Source organism: Parasteatoda tepidariorum, chromosome 11 (genome assembly GCF_982258835.1).
Source record: "Parasteatoda tepidariorum strain Cologne lab strain chromosome 11, Ptep-v5.0, whole genome shotgun sequence".
Classification (NCBI taxonomy): domain Eukaryota; kingdom Metazoa; phylum Arthropoda; class Arachnida; order Araneae; family Theridiidae; genus Parasteatoda; species Parasteatoda tepidariorum.
Genome location: NC_141765.1, coordinates 93385750 through 93400823, shown reverse-complemented (window position 1 = coordinate 93400823; position 15074 = coordinate 93385750). Strand labels below are relative to the sequence as shown.

The window sequence follows — 15074 nt, the reverse complement described above, 5'->3', positions numbered from 1 at the left end:
TGGATGGATGGATGGATGATGTGTGAATGTGCCTTCCCTGTAAATGTGAAAGAATGCGAATGTGTTCTCCCTGTAAATGTGATATGACGTATGTTGTCTCTGGATCAGCCTCAGATTTGTTTCCCAGACCGTCACCAATAGCCTATTGAGCAGCTCTAGTGCTACTGAAAAAAAGGCAAGTAACAGTACCAGTTATGTGGTTAGATGCACCGGAGTTTTTGACTTTTGCTATAAATCTGCAGCATGGAAGTATAGAGGATTTGAATCCAATCATATCATTAGATGTTTTTGATACTTTCCATAGTGATGCCCATCTGTAACTTCCGTTGCCCATATTTTATTACATATTGACACGAACTTCAAAGCAGTGAGTTCGCAAGGCTCATGCATAAAAAACGAGTCAAAGTTTTGATACGATTATGTCTCAGTGGCCAAGTGTAAAGAATTGCTAGGTTAGGTGACTAGTGTTAACGCTTCCTTAGAACTACACTATCCCGCAGTGGACTAAAGTAAAGACACGCAGAACGACAAAGTCAAGCCTCTCTGAGTGTGATCAGTATGCGAGTGGGTGACCACTTTGATCAGCGTGCTGAGGGACTGAGGGTTCGGTCCTCGTTAAACTGTTCCAACATAAAGTGCTTGAATTCGCTCACAAGTTGTCTGGTTACCAAAGCAGGGACGCCATCTCCTCTGCGGAGGATCAAACTTGAGATGACATGTCTTCGGATCATCCTCAGTGATGTTTCCCAGACTGTCGCCAATAGCCCATTGAACAGCTCTATTGCGATGTAAATGAAGTACCTACCAACCTGATCGAGGAACACCGGAACACGCACAAAGGACTTATTAATGTTTTGGGAGCGCGTAGGATAAAATAAATATTAAACTATTAAACATTATAAATAATTAACTGAATAAGAAATAAAATAAACTGGAAATGCAAGAAGAAGATTTTTGTTTCGAATAATATTTCATTTAAATTTCAGGGGCCTCCCTGGCCGAGCGGTATCGCCGGTCCAAACGCTCTGTTAAGCGTGGAGGTAGCGGGTTCGAATCCCGCCGTAACCCTGGATGTATTCTTTGTGATGTCTTTCTCTGAATTGTTCTATCTGTATTTTCTACTTGACAATGACTTATAAGCCTATATATTGAGCACACAAGTCAGCAAATGTATGTAATTTCAATAAAATAAATAAAATTTAAATTTCACAAAAGTAAATTTCACAAGAATTGACAGAAACTTCCCTCTTCAGCAGCAAAGCTGACAAAGACATAATGAAGAGGGATCGGAATTTTTTTTTTATCAACAATAATTCTCAATATGTTTTACAAGTAGGTTGTTGTAGTTCGTTTACGTTGCACTAGAACTGCACAATGGGCTATTAGCGACGGTCTGATTTCGGTGGTAAATGTAATTTAATCTCACCGGTTATTTCAGAACTGGAAACGCAAATTTGGGAGTTAGAGAAGCGTGCTACAAAAAATGGGTTATAATCAACGCTATCATATCTAGTTGTGGCTGTGTGGTCACGGCAAGGAATTGTTCGTATCACTAATGAATCCGAAACTATTGTTAACAACCCATTGGTATAGTTGTATTTTACCTTATAACCTTCGTTGAGCAGCCGATGCAGTTTTTTGGATTCACGACTGCTAATTTTCAACTCCATATTTTAGTAATTTTTAACCAAACCCAGAAGACGAGGGAACTCATGTGTCAAGCAGTAGAGAAAATTTGTCTTCGCTTAGGACGTTTTGATGGAACTAACCTGCATTGGCATGGAGAGAAAAACCACGAAATCCTCCTTCAGTTAGCCTGACGGCTAGGGGGCTCTAACCCATGATCCGTCTACCACTGAGGATCACTGTGGTCCGTGAGCATCGTTGAGCGCTGGGATTTGAACCAGGTTCACCTCATTGGAAGGCGAACGCTCTATCTCCTGAGTCACCATGACTCTATTCCACTGATTCATATAAAATTAAATCTATTATTGTCAATGTAGTCGAAAGCCAAGTGTTCAAAAATTACCCCACGGGAACAAGATCTCTCAGCCTGGCATTTTAACCACCACTAAAATGCCGTAAAGCTAGCGAGTGTAAAAAAAAGAACAAGGGATAAAAATTGATAACCGTAATAGAGATGGTAGCAAGTGTGTGTCCCGAAGTCACTGAATAACATAAGTCATGACGATCTAGAAGCATAAAAATCGTTTGTGAGCTTTTTTTTTATTGTGGTTAATATAAGCCCTAATGTCTGTTTTTTGGGTCCCGCAGTGGAATGATCTTAAGACACTGTTCCCTATATTGGCTGTGATCAGTAAGGGGGTGGGTGACCACTTTGATCAAACCGCATAGGGACAGAGGGTGCGCGATATTAGTTCCCGTTAATGACTAATGTACTATTTATATTTTAAGGTTATTATGTTTAATATATTATAACTATTAAGTTTATATTACAGATAATTACTATTGTTCTAATTGTTGAGTTGGTAGTTATCCATCTGAATATTGATGGTACAATTTAAGCATATTTCTTAGCTTTATTAAAACTAAAGTTGTCACTAATAATTGTCTAATCTCAACCTGTGAATGTTTTTTTTAATTCACAATATTTGTTGTTCATGCTCATAGTGTGCAGTGTGAAAATATAAACAGACCACACAGGTTGATTTTTGATCTAATGATCGGATCCTCACATTCTCTGACTCAGTCCTAATGGCTCGAAAGGGTAACCCCAAATATGGCAATCAATTAATGCAGATGACATTTTAAGGTACAAAATCAGACGGATTAAGATATGTCTCCCAAAGAATTCTGAAGAACTAAAATTTCTGACCCACCAATCAGGGAAAATGGTCCGAATAGTTTGATCTGGATAATAGTCCAAAATTTGTATCCCTTGATGTTAAGTTTATATTTTGAATATTTCGCCATATCTGAAGAACTTTTTTAGTCTGATTGAAAAATTTTTTGCTTGCAATGATAAAGTTGGTTTATCCAATGATAATTCTATGCAAAAAAAGTAACTTGCATATTTTATTTTATTTTGTTTAATAATATTTTCAAAAATTTTGAACTGTAAGGTACACAATTTTATAAATTTTAAAGAATAATTTTGCCATGTATTCATTACATGATTAATATGTTTAAATCAATTTAATTTTTTTCAATCAATCAGTTAAAATGCTTTATCAAGTTGCCAGCAATATTTAGTATAGTTATTAAAATAAATTTCCCAATACACCAGTGATTTCACTAGATTTGATTGAATTCCAGATCTTCAGGACCCAGTAATTCTAAATTTCTGTGTCCTTTTCTTGTTGTAGGTCACTTTTTAAAATTAAGCATCTCTACTTTAAAGATATGCATAAAATGTAAAAATTTTGAAAACTATGTGATAACTAATTTAGTAATAGTTCAACTAAGAATTTTAACAAGAAGCACTTTGCTAATCATAAGATAAAACTAAATCTGTCCATTGCTTGTATGCAAAATAATTTAAAAATGAGTTTATAATATTTGGCAGCTTCAGCATCACTTAATATTAAAATACTGTATTCACACAAATTTAATCAAATAGATTATTTTCAATAAATTTTGGTTATCATATAGGTAATTCAAATGAAATATACTACTAATAAACTGCAAAAGATTTGAAGTGAAAATTAAAAATTTAACTGTAGCAACTGTTACATCTATTAAACTCTGATTTATTTTATTAGATCTGTGGGGAAGAAACAAAATTTACTCATATTTCTTTTAATTTCATAACTTCATTTATTAGACTTTGTTTTTTTTCAGTGACTGTACTCTGTGCTGAAAAAAAAATCATAATTTTTCTAGTTGTAAATTAGATAAATTGCAATTTTGCAAATTCTTAGTCATAATTATTCAATAATTATTATCTATAATCAATCATTCTCTTCACCAAAACTTATGATTTTCGACAGTGATTGTCAAAACTAAAAGGGGGTTAATGTCAGAACAATTGAACATCCTAGTTGGTCACTTGTTATTTTCTATGTATATTTATTTATAATTACTTCACATTTATATTAGCTAATAATTATTTTCTTATCTAAACTTTTAGGTATCTGATATGACTGTTAAAAACTATGGTTAAATCTGGATAAAACAGTCATTTGTCAAATGCGTGCCAACTTTGACTTTAGTAGTTTGTCAGTTTTCTCCACTGTGAATAAACCTTGTCCTCTTTGCTTCAATTTTGATTTTTTTCCCAGGCATGAAAATTTACTTCATTTCGATGAAGTAAGTTGTCATGCCTTTACTCGAAAACATTGTTAAATACTCTTCTATGGATGTTTAGTTGAAATTTTATAAAATTTTTCTATTCTCTTTCAGAGCATATTCTCAGTTAAATAGTTTGAAATGGCTTTTTTCAAAGTACACTGGATGATGAACACAGGTTCTGGATCTATTTATCCTTGTGGTATCGGTGCACAAGAGGATTCGAAAACAAGGTATTTTTCAGTTTGCTTGGCACAATAAATTTAATTATTTTATTTAATTTTTATGCGTTTTTATAAGTTGGAGGTCTACATTTTTCGCCAAAAATATTTGTTTATGCTGGTGTAATTATTTCTTCTTTTTTTGCTGTTTACTTATATTTTGTGGCTTTTTTTTAAACATGATATTTGCTTTGTAAGAGGAAGATATAATAATTTTTTATTAAACATTTCTATGTTTAAAATTTTTGTTTTTCTTTTAAATTATAGTTTTTGACTAAGTATTGTAAAATAATAAACATTTCATTCAAATTATTTGTTGTTGATGAAATTATTTTATTTAAAGTCTGTTTATTTTTATAGATTAGTTTTTAGCTTTCACATACAATTTATTTAATGGTTCTTTTGCTTTTCTTACATTGCTTCAGCCAAAAATGTTTAAATTTTTGCAAAAATTAATGATCAATTTAATAATTTATGCTCGCCATTTTAAAGTTTTTATAATATTTTTCTCAATGTTTCTGTCCATTAAGTAAATAATTCTATTGTGTATTAAGTGCAAAATTTGCATGAAATACGAAATATTTTCTAGTCAAAATCTACCAACCTTTTTTTAAACTCTTAATTATCAAAGATTGTTACTAATTGAAGATTATCTCAATTCACATTTCAATTTTATAGCTGATTTCTTTTATAACCAGGCATGAGATTCATCTGACTTGTCCCTTTACAAAATTTCAAACTTTTTAAACTTCATAAAAAAATTCCTGCATTAAGAAAAAATTCTCTAGTATCTATTTTTCTTAATATTTCTTTTTCTACATTATTTTGTTTTACTTTACTATGTAATCTTATTTAATCATGATAATCTTTAGTTTGTTAGACTGTTAATGTGCACAAATTAAAGATAACTTTAAATAAGTATGTAAATAATGAAAATTAGTTTTGCATTTTTTTAGAATTATTTTTTCACGAGTTGATATGTGTATTTTAGCTTTTTTTATTCTTTTCCCACTCTTATAACAAGCCTAGTTAGTGACTAGAATAAGCTATCTGATTGGAGGAAATAGTCACCCCTGGGTCGGGGAAGCCTGTTTCAGATACTTCAGACTTTTCCGTTGTCTAGTAGAACTTGGTCAGGCATAAATTATAGTATTGTAAGTTTTTAGTGTCACACCAAACGAGAAAAATTTAGTAGACCAATGGGACTACTATTCTTTTAGTGTTCCGAAAACTTAATGTGGCTGGGGAAAAAATAGAACTTTTCATTTGCATAATTCATGTTATGGTACACATGTTATGAAATAAGAGACAGTTGCGTAGAATAAAAAACGGAAATTGGGACACATATAATGAAACTTCACTAGAATTTATTTGCATGAATAAATATTATTAAAAAAATTGAATTTAAAGTTCTCTGTTTTTAGATAAATGCAGTTTTCATTGACTTCTATCGACATAAAAAATTAAAACCATACACATCAATAACATTACACTGGAATGCATCTTACACATAAATCGAAATTTCAGTTTTTTCTTTTTTGCTAACAAATACATTGTCTAAAATAGTAAACATCATGTAAAGTAATTTTTATCAACAACATTAAGAATAATTATTATAAACAATAAGTATGCTTTTACCAGTGTTATAATGACAGTGAGGGGATACTTATCGATATTCCGTGAACCACTGAGAATATTTTACGTCAGCGGCGCAAACCGGCTGTGGATTGGAACCCGGGTTACCTCATTGGGAGGCAAGTTATATTCCCTGATCCAAAATAGCTATTTGTTGATGAATTTTATTTATAACTGTCGTTGAACTGCCGTTTTTGAGTTTACGACTACTAATATTCAACTCCGTAGCCTCGTAAGTGTGAACCAAATCCAGAAGATAGTAGAACTCCTGGCATCTGGGGAAATTTACCTTCTTTTTGATGGGAGTAATCCCTTATGAAAAAATCGAGGTATAAACGAGGTATATTTTAAAGATATAAAGGAGGTTGTTGCTTAAATACGTCGTAAAGGTTGAAAAGGGTGTAAATGAATACCTCAAAATCAACCTCAAATATACCTTAAATATACCTCCAGAGGTATATATGTTTCAACCTGAAGTATATTTTTTTACACTTGTGGAAGTATTTATTCAACAACCTAAGGTGTGTCATTTTACACTTCAGGTTATTATAAATTAACCTCAGGTGTATTTTGTTCGATTTCAGGTAATTACTTTTCAACCTCAGGTGTCTAATTTTATGCTTGTAGAGGTAGATATTTTTCAACCTATGGTGTGTCGTTTTACACTTCAACTTATTATAAATCTACCTCAGGTGTAGTATTTTGTTCGACATCAGGTAATTGTTTTTCAACCTCAGGTATATAATTTTATGCTTGTAGAGGTATATATTTATCAACCTGTGGTGTGTCGTTTTACACTTCTGGTTGTTATAAATCAACCTCAAATGTATTTTGTTCTACCTCAGGTAATTATTCTTCAACCTCAGGTATATAATTTTATGCTTGTAGAGGTATATATATTTCAACCTAAGGTGGGCCATTTTACACTTCTGGTTGTTATAAATCAACTTGAAGTGTATTTTCAACAATTGGAAAGGTTATTTTTAATTAGCGCCATGTGTTCCATGTTCTACCTTAAGTTATTATTTCGTAACCTCAAATACATATTTTTGTATTTTTAGAAGTATTAATTTATCAACCAAAGATGTTTTTTTTTAGCACTTACGAAGGTGAGGTGTTATACGGACCACCTAGTATATTAATTTTTAGACTCACTATATAAAAAATATAATATATATATAAAGATATTATATATATTATATGAAGAATAATGTACATTACATTTTTTTCACTAGTAGAGATCATTTATCAACCTGAAATTTTTAATATTAAACCTTCGGCAGTAATTGCTTCTTTTGTTAAGCTATAAAAGAAAGTTTCAAATGCATAATTCTTCTATAATTTTAATAGATTGATTTAAATCATCTTAAAATAACACTTATCCAAATTCTACAGTTAGTGAAAATTATTTATGGGAACTCATACTCGTATTTTTAGAAGATAGTTGTCTAAGGTGTTTGAATTTTTAAAGCTATAAAACTACAAATTTAAATAATTAGTCAGCTGAAATTCAAAGTACTTTTATTTAAAACTAAAATTTCACTTTTTTTACAAACCAACAAAATTATTTTAAATACTGTTTCCGTCTACATGTTGAAACTTGTAATTATTGGAACCTAAATGGAAAAAAAATATAAATTAGTAAGAAAGTCATATTTACAATAATAGTGGCAGGTCTTAAAATATTAGAAAGTATTTTTTTTATCATTTAAATTAACTGGATGAAATTAATTTTCCTTTTCAGATAAATATCTTCTGCCATTTCTATTCAATCCTCGTAGCTGAAAAGCATGTCATGAACACAGCCACAAAATAAAATACACTGAAGACAGTATTACCATTAACAACATTCACAGAAATTCAAATATACAGGGTGTTTATAAAGTCTCGGACCCATTTTGATGTTTAATAACTCATAAAATAATAAAGATAGATTAAAATTAATAACATAAATGGTTAGATAGACTCAAAAACTTTCATGAACCTTGTCAATGAACTTCCACGTGTGCCCCCTTCGTCTCACGGAGAATATCAAGTCGATAGTCAATTTCACGCCAGGTAGCGGCAAGCATATCGGCATCCACAGAGGCTATTGCGGTTGTAATTCTGGCTTTTAGGCCATCAATGTTCGACACGATCCTCCTGTAAACATTGTCCTTTATAAATCCTCAAAGAAAAAAGTCCAGCGGCGTTATATCAGGTGATCTGGGTGGCCAAGGAATTGGACCTCCTCGCCCAATCCATCTTCCTGTAAAATGGTCATTCAAAGAACTACGAACGATGATACCCCAATGAGGTGGTGAACCATCTTGTTGCAAAAAGACATGTGGCTGAAGCTCTTCTAGTTGTGGAAATATGAAGTTTTCCAACATGTCTAAGTATACGACTGATGAGATTGTCTTTTCTGTAAAAAAGAAAGCTACCTCTCGTGAAATTGACTATCGACTTGATATTCTCCGTGCGACGAAGGGGGCACACGTGGAAGTTCATTGACAAGGGTTATGAAACTTTTTGAGTCTATCTAACCATTAATGTTATTAATTTCAATCTATCTTTATTATTTTATGAGTTTTTAAACATCAAAATGGGTCCGGGACTTTATAAACACCCTGTATAATTCCAATCTTATTATGCAATTTTAACGCTTTTTATTTTTCTATACATCTGTAACATTATGGTACTTGTAAGTTTAATAATTAGATTTCCTTCCCTTTCTTTTTTAAAAATCTTTAGACTCAATAAACCTAGTCTATATTTTTCAACTTTTTGTCAGACTTCATGAAACTAGCAGCTTTTTTTTAAATTTTTGACGCTGATTCTGAAAAGGACTTATGTTATTGTCAATCACATCAGAGTTTCTTAAAAAATAGTTATTTTAATAATTTTTAATCATTGTAATCAAGAATCTACAATCGTTTAATAAATTAAAATTTTGAAGTTATGTACCAATTTTTATTCTTTTTTTACACTCAATCGAATAGAACAAATTACAAGCTGATAAGGAGCATTTATTTTAAAGTTGTGAGTAATTTTATGTGAGGAAAATGTCTAAGAGGGAATGATTTGAAATAATACTTTTAAAATAAGTTGAGTATAATATCTCCTATATAACTTATAATACCAAGCAGAATAAAACTAATAGTTAGTTGTTACAAACACTTGTTTAAATATAAATACACATCCCATAGGATGAAACTCAAAATAATGCATATTACTTTCAACAATAAATGTTTTTATTTGCAATTGATTTTATTCAATTCAGGATTAAAATTGCATACTATACTGACTTATTTCTAAAATATTTAAGATTTCCGAAATTCGCACATTTTTGAAGTAGTAACCATAAACAGCAGCATGAAAAAGCTCATAACCTTGAAACAAATTGTCATATAAACTTGAAATCGGATTTAATTTCATTCTGCCCAATATTCTAATAAGTAATAACAATCTGCTTAGTAAATAATTAACGTAGGTAAAATGCGAGAAAATAACATGTAGTGAAAATAGCAGTTTTGTGATCAAACATGAAGAAGTGAGCTAGTACAGTTACTAGTTTTCAATTATCAAATATCTAGTAAACTATTGTTATCAACAATTACATAAATTCTGTAGTTTATTAGGAGAGATTACTTTTTCTTTTAGGTATAAATTCAGAACTATATCCTAGGGGAAGGCTGAGCAGTAGCTTGCTTGTCTCTTCTTCTGCGCCGCCGCGCATGTGCTATTTACAGCCTAGACCATCTCAGTAATATCAGGGAACTGTGGATAAGCTCTGTAAATATATACATATATATATATACATATATAAACTTTGTATATATATAAACAATAATTTAAACTTTGCAACAAATATCCAAACGATAAGCATACAGCTATAGTAGAATTTCAAAGCAAAATTGCTATTTTAAAAATCTTTCAATTTTCAATGATTTATTTATAAGAGAAATTGTGAACATTTTTCTCAATTAATCAGTGTGCATACTGCTACGTAAAAACATATACATTTAAGCAAAATAAAAAGAATAGTTCTATTTGACTGAACTACAAACAATAAAATATACTGTGCATAACCTGCTGTAACAATTGACCAGTAATGTTACCCAAAACAGTGACGAGAAATATTTCGGTTATTCTCTCTTATTGCAACGATGGCCTCTAAGAATATCCTCCAACTTAAATTATTTAAGATCAGGACGCGTCGTTAAAACAAAAATAATAAAATTTAAGTTTCAAAATTGAAGCATATTTGGTTAAAAGTGATAAAACTAAATTAATAAATGTCAAGCACACTTACCGAATTTCGAATAGACTTTCGATTGTCAACACACACGCCATTTGCCGGCTCGCATGGAACTCTGGGAAGTGAGTTAGTTAATATGAAGTGTACTTTAAGCAACCTTAAAACAAGCTTAGGTATAAATAAAATGACTTCAACACCTCAATAAATACCTCACTCTCTTTAGTTGAAATAAGGTATATTTTTTATACCTCATAAATACCTCAATATCGTTAGTAGAAAAAAGGTATATTTTTTATACCTCGTAATTACCTCACTCTCGTTAGATGAAATAAGGTTGATTTTTTTATGCCTCATAAATACTTCTTTTGTTACAAGTGTAAGAGAAACAACCTCGTATACCTTAAAAATCATCTTATCAGTCTGGATGATTTGAAGTGAATTTAAAACAACCTCAAAATAAGCTTAGGTATAAATAAAATGACTTCATATACCTCAATAAATACCTTTTTATCGTTAGTTGAAATAAAGTAAAAATTTTTATACCTCAAAAATATCTCTTTTGTTACAAGTGTAAGAAAATAAACCTGGTATACCTTAAAAATCTCCTTATCAGTCTGGTTGATTTGAAGTGAATTTTAAACAACCTCAAAACAAGCTGAAGTATATATAAATCAACCTCGTACACCTTAATCACAACCTTTACGAGGTATAATTTTTATTGCTCTTTTCTCTGCAACCTTAAATATTCCTCAAATATACCTCAAAACAACCTTAATACCTCAAAAATACCTCAAATCAACCTTAAATATACCTTAAATTTTCATAAGGGATCCGCTTTTAGTTACATGGAGAAGAAAACCATGGAAACTTCTCACGGTTAGCCTGATGGCAAGGGCACTCTAACCTATGATTCGTCTACCACTGAGAATATTTTCCGTCAGTACTGCGTTCGGTACGAGTTGGATGCAGAATTCATTTCAGCCACCACTGATATTCGAACCCAATTCACCTCATTGGGAAGTGAGCGCTCTACCCCTTGAGCAACCACTACTCTTCATTGATGTGTTGTATAGATTAAATCTTTTAAATGGAAATATGATTTAAAAAATTTCTCTCGGGTACATACTCAAGTTTACCGATATAACGCCCTCTAACCGATATAACCCCGTCTTGCCGATGCCCTCTAAAATATCAAAATTTATTTTAAAGAAATCTACTAACGAGAAAGAGTTTTTGTAATTCTGATGAAGCAGGAAGTAAATTAAAAGAACAAGGACTAAAAGAAAAACGTCAAACGAAATTTGAACAGATTATATTTCATTCAATAAGAAGGTTTTAAAATTTGGAAATAAAGAACAATATTTAGAAAAATCGTGATCATCTGTTTCTAAAAAATGCTTTATGTTTTCAACAATACAATAAAAATGTGTTGTAAAATATATCTTCATTGTATAAAGTTCTGATTTAGGTCAGTATTTTTTAAAATGGTAAAGCGTTTCGCAACTTATTGTAATATACTTCAAGAAAATCTAGATTTTAAAATATGTTTTGTAATATTTAGTTCAAACGTTTTTAGTTGGCGAATTTTGAATTGGCGACTTTCGTCCGGAAAATTCGAAATAACTATAATTAGGCGAAAATGATATTAGATTATAGCAACCCTTGGAAAACAAATTATTATTCTCTCTCGTCTAGTTGAGTAGTAAATTGTAAAAGCTTCGATAGTTTCTAGTTTAAAGATATTAAATCTCAGTTATTTCACGTGATAATTATGTGATTTATTACTGTAATCGTGGGAATTTCATAAAAATTTGATAATCAGTAAGTTTATAAATATGTTAAATCTCACAAATGATTAAGGCTTTTATGAAATTCCATTTGCAAGGTTGGCTAAAAATTTTTGTTAAAACTGGCGATGCACAAGTAGGTAAGTTTCCATTTTCATTGTTACAATTATCATAGATTTTTCTAATTGTTTATATATCTAAAATTTTTATTTTATTTTTATTTTATAACTGTTTAAGCTAATAATTGTATATGTTTATATCAATAGTTTTAATTGAAATTATAGTTAATTCCTATTATTAAATTAAATGTTAAAAAATAATAAATATCGACTAAAAGTTATTTTTAGCATGGAAAAGAATTTTATAATAGTGAGCAAAAAGTTTTCAATTAGCTTAAAAACTTCTCGAGATAAGACGAAATAAGCAGAAAATAAACTTCACATTAAAATTCAAACTTTGGATCACTCTCTTGATTAAACTATGGGAATAATATTTCCCAAATTGTGACTATCCCTTACATTTGAGCTATGGTGGCTCAGGGGATAGACCGCTTGTTTCCTAATGAGGTGACTCTGGTTCGATACCAACGATAGCTGGTCGGTTTGAATTCTGCACCCGGCTCGCACAGACCAGTGTTGAGGTAAAATGTCCTCAGTGGTAGACGGATCATGGGTGAAAGTCCCCTTGCTGTCAGGCTGGAATATTTTGTGGTTTTTCTCTCCCCATAACGTAAATGCGGGTTAGTTTTTTCAAAAAGTATTCCACGAAGGCAAATTTTTCCCTATACTTGATCCAGGAGATCCCTTGTCTTCCAGATTGGGTTCAAAATTACAAGGTTATGGAGTTGAACATTAGTAGTCGTAAAACCTAAATTGGGTCGGCAGTTCAACGACGTTATGTATAAAAAAAAATATCCCCAAAAATATCGGGATCAAATTTCCGAATTTGCGGAAAAATTTGTTTATCCTAAGATATATTAATGTCCTAAGATGTCCAATATCCCAAGATATCCTCCTCTTTTATTCTAAGATGCTGTTGTTGTTGTTAATTTACGTCGCACTAGAGCTGCACAATGGGTATTCTAAGATGCAAAAAATAAATGTTAGTAAAGATATAATATTTTTTATTATTTTATTTAATAATAGTTAAAAAATATTTTGAGGAGAAAAGAATACAAATTTTACATTATTTTTAAAAATAAAATTTTTCTTAGCAGAATACAAAAATTATAGCGATATCGGTCGAGTAGATCCTGAAAAGCTAAATTTTAAAAAACGTCGTATTTTTAAATTAGTTTTTCTAGGAACAATTCGACCGATTTTGTTCAACTTTTTTAATTTTACCCATCGCATCGCATGTTTATTTAGAGAAAGTATGTTATTTGTGTCTGGTTTCGTAACAAAAAACATCGTCTGCACGAATTAATTTGCATATTTAAGATTGAGATCCGAATTCATAATTGACTAATAGTACGTTGAAATTTGATTATTGGATCAAAAGTTATTCAGGATGTTCACTTTTTTGCCCTTGGTACATGCTTTTCATATCATTTTTCAATTTTCTGGAGCTAATCAATGTGTGCAGTTATTTGCTCATACAGTCTCGGGCCAAATTATCAGACGCACTGTAAGATTCTATGTAAAATCTTAATTATCAGTTGATACACTATACAGCTTTATTGTTTTCAAGCGACTGAAACCGGTTTGCACTTGTTTACGTTCGTGTAACAGTTGGTTAGCATTGTAATGCAATACGTTAAAAACAAATACAGAGAGGAAGTATATAAAAAAATCTCATGAATAAAACTCATTGCATGTATGTTTAAATATAAAAGTATTGCCTATACTGCAAAACATGTCATTATTAAAAAAACTACAGTGTGTCTCATGATTTGGTCGAATTATTAATATATTAACATAATACCTGATATAATATTCTTTATTTATATAATATATCGTCTAGTTTATCCAGTCGTCGAATTTATATTATATATCGTCTAATTTAATAAATACGATACAGGGACGTAAATAAGGGAAAACCGGTTTTAATCATGTAAAAACAATAAAGCTGTATAGAGCATCACTTGATAATTAAGATTTTATATAGAATCTTACAGTGCGTCTAATAATTTGGCCAGGGACTGTAAATAAAGTATCTGGAATTTTTAATTACTTTATTGAATAAAAATGAGTTTTTTTTTTGAGGGAATGAGAAAAGATATGGAAAAAGTTAGTTAAATATTTAGGAGGAACTTGCTCTTAACCAATGTCCCCCACTCCCATGCTTGTGTTTCAGCGACAACTTAGTTTAATTATTTCTATGCTAATTTTATTAAATTTAGGAGAATGTCTCGTCTTTAAGCCCTCTCTCTTGGATTTATTTATAAAAAATTGTAAAAACAACTTTGTTTTATAAGTAATCGTTGTAAAAAAAAAAATTATTTTTCAGAAAATCGTTGTAAAAACAAATTAATAGAACCGAGCCAAAAAGTATACGAATATTAATTTACTGTTAATCTAGAGTTTGTTTTAATATAGTTAAACACGCAGTATGTTTTGAATAACTGACTTATGGAATATCCCTGATCATGTTATAATATCTAATATTCGAAACTATTCTTTGAAAATATTAAATCTATCAGGAAAGCCTTTTTGTTTAGTTACCATTTTGTTCTGAAACCTGATGGAAAAAGAAACTAGACATAATATAACTACAGTCTGACCTCTATTTAACGAAGTCTCTTAATCCCGATAATAAGTTCGTTACATGGAAAATTAGTTCCATAGAAAATCACCTGTTGAAATACTTAAACAGCACAAAACAGGTTTTAAATTCATAAACACTAGGCATAAGTGAGATAACAAAGGATACATCTTTATCTTTAGTAACTACTATTTATTATTTAAATCATAACCATAAAGGAAATCTGCAAAGAAGTTAAAT

At 30.7% G+C, this 15074-nt stretch overlaps 1 long non-coding RNA gene across 1 annotated transcript; it reads right to left on the bottom strand.

Annotated features, from left to right (window-relative positions):
- Positions 1-7608: 7608 nt before the first annotated feature.
- Positions 7609-10649, bottom strand: LOC147801895 (uncharacterized). Its single transcript, XR_015430371.1, has 3 exons — positions 10399-10649; positions 9704-9876; positions 7609-7720 (listed from the first exon to the last, which is right to left on the bottom strand). It is a non-coding gene; the product is annotated as an uncharacterized LOC147801895 (long non-coding RNA).
- Positions 10650-15074: the final 4425 nt, after the last annotated feature.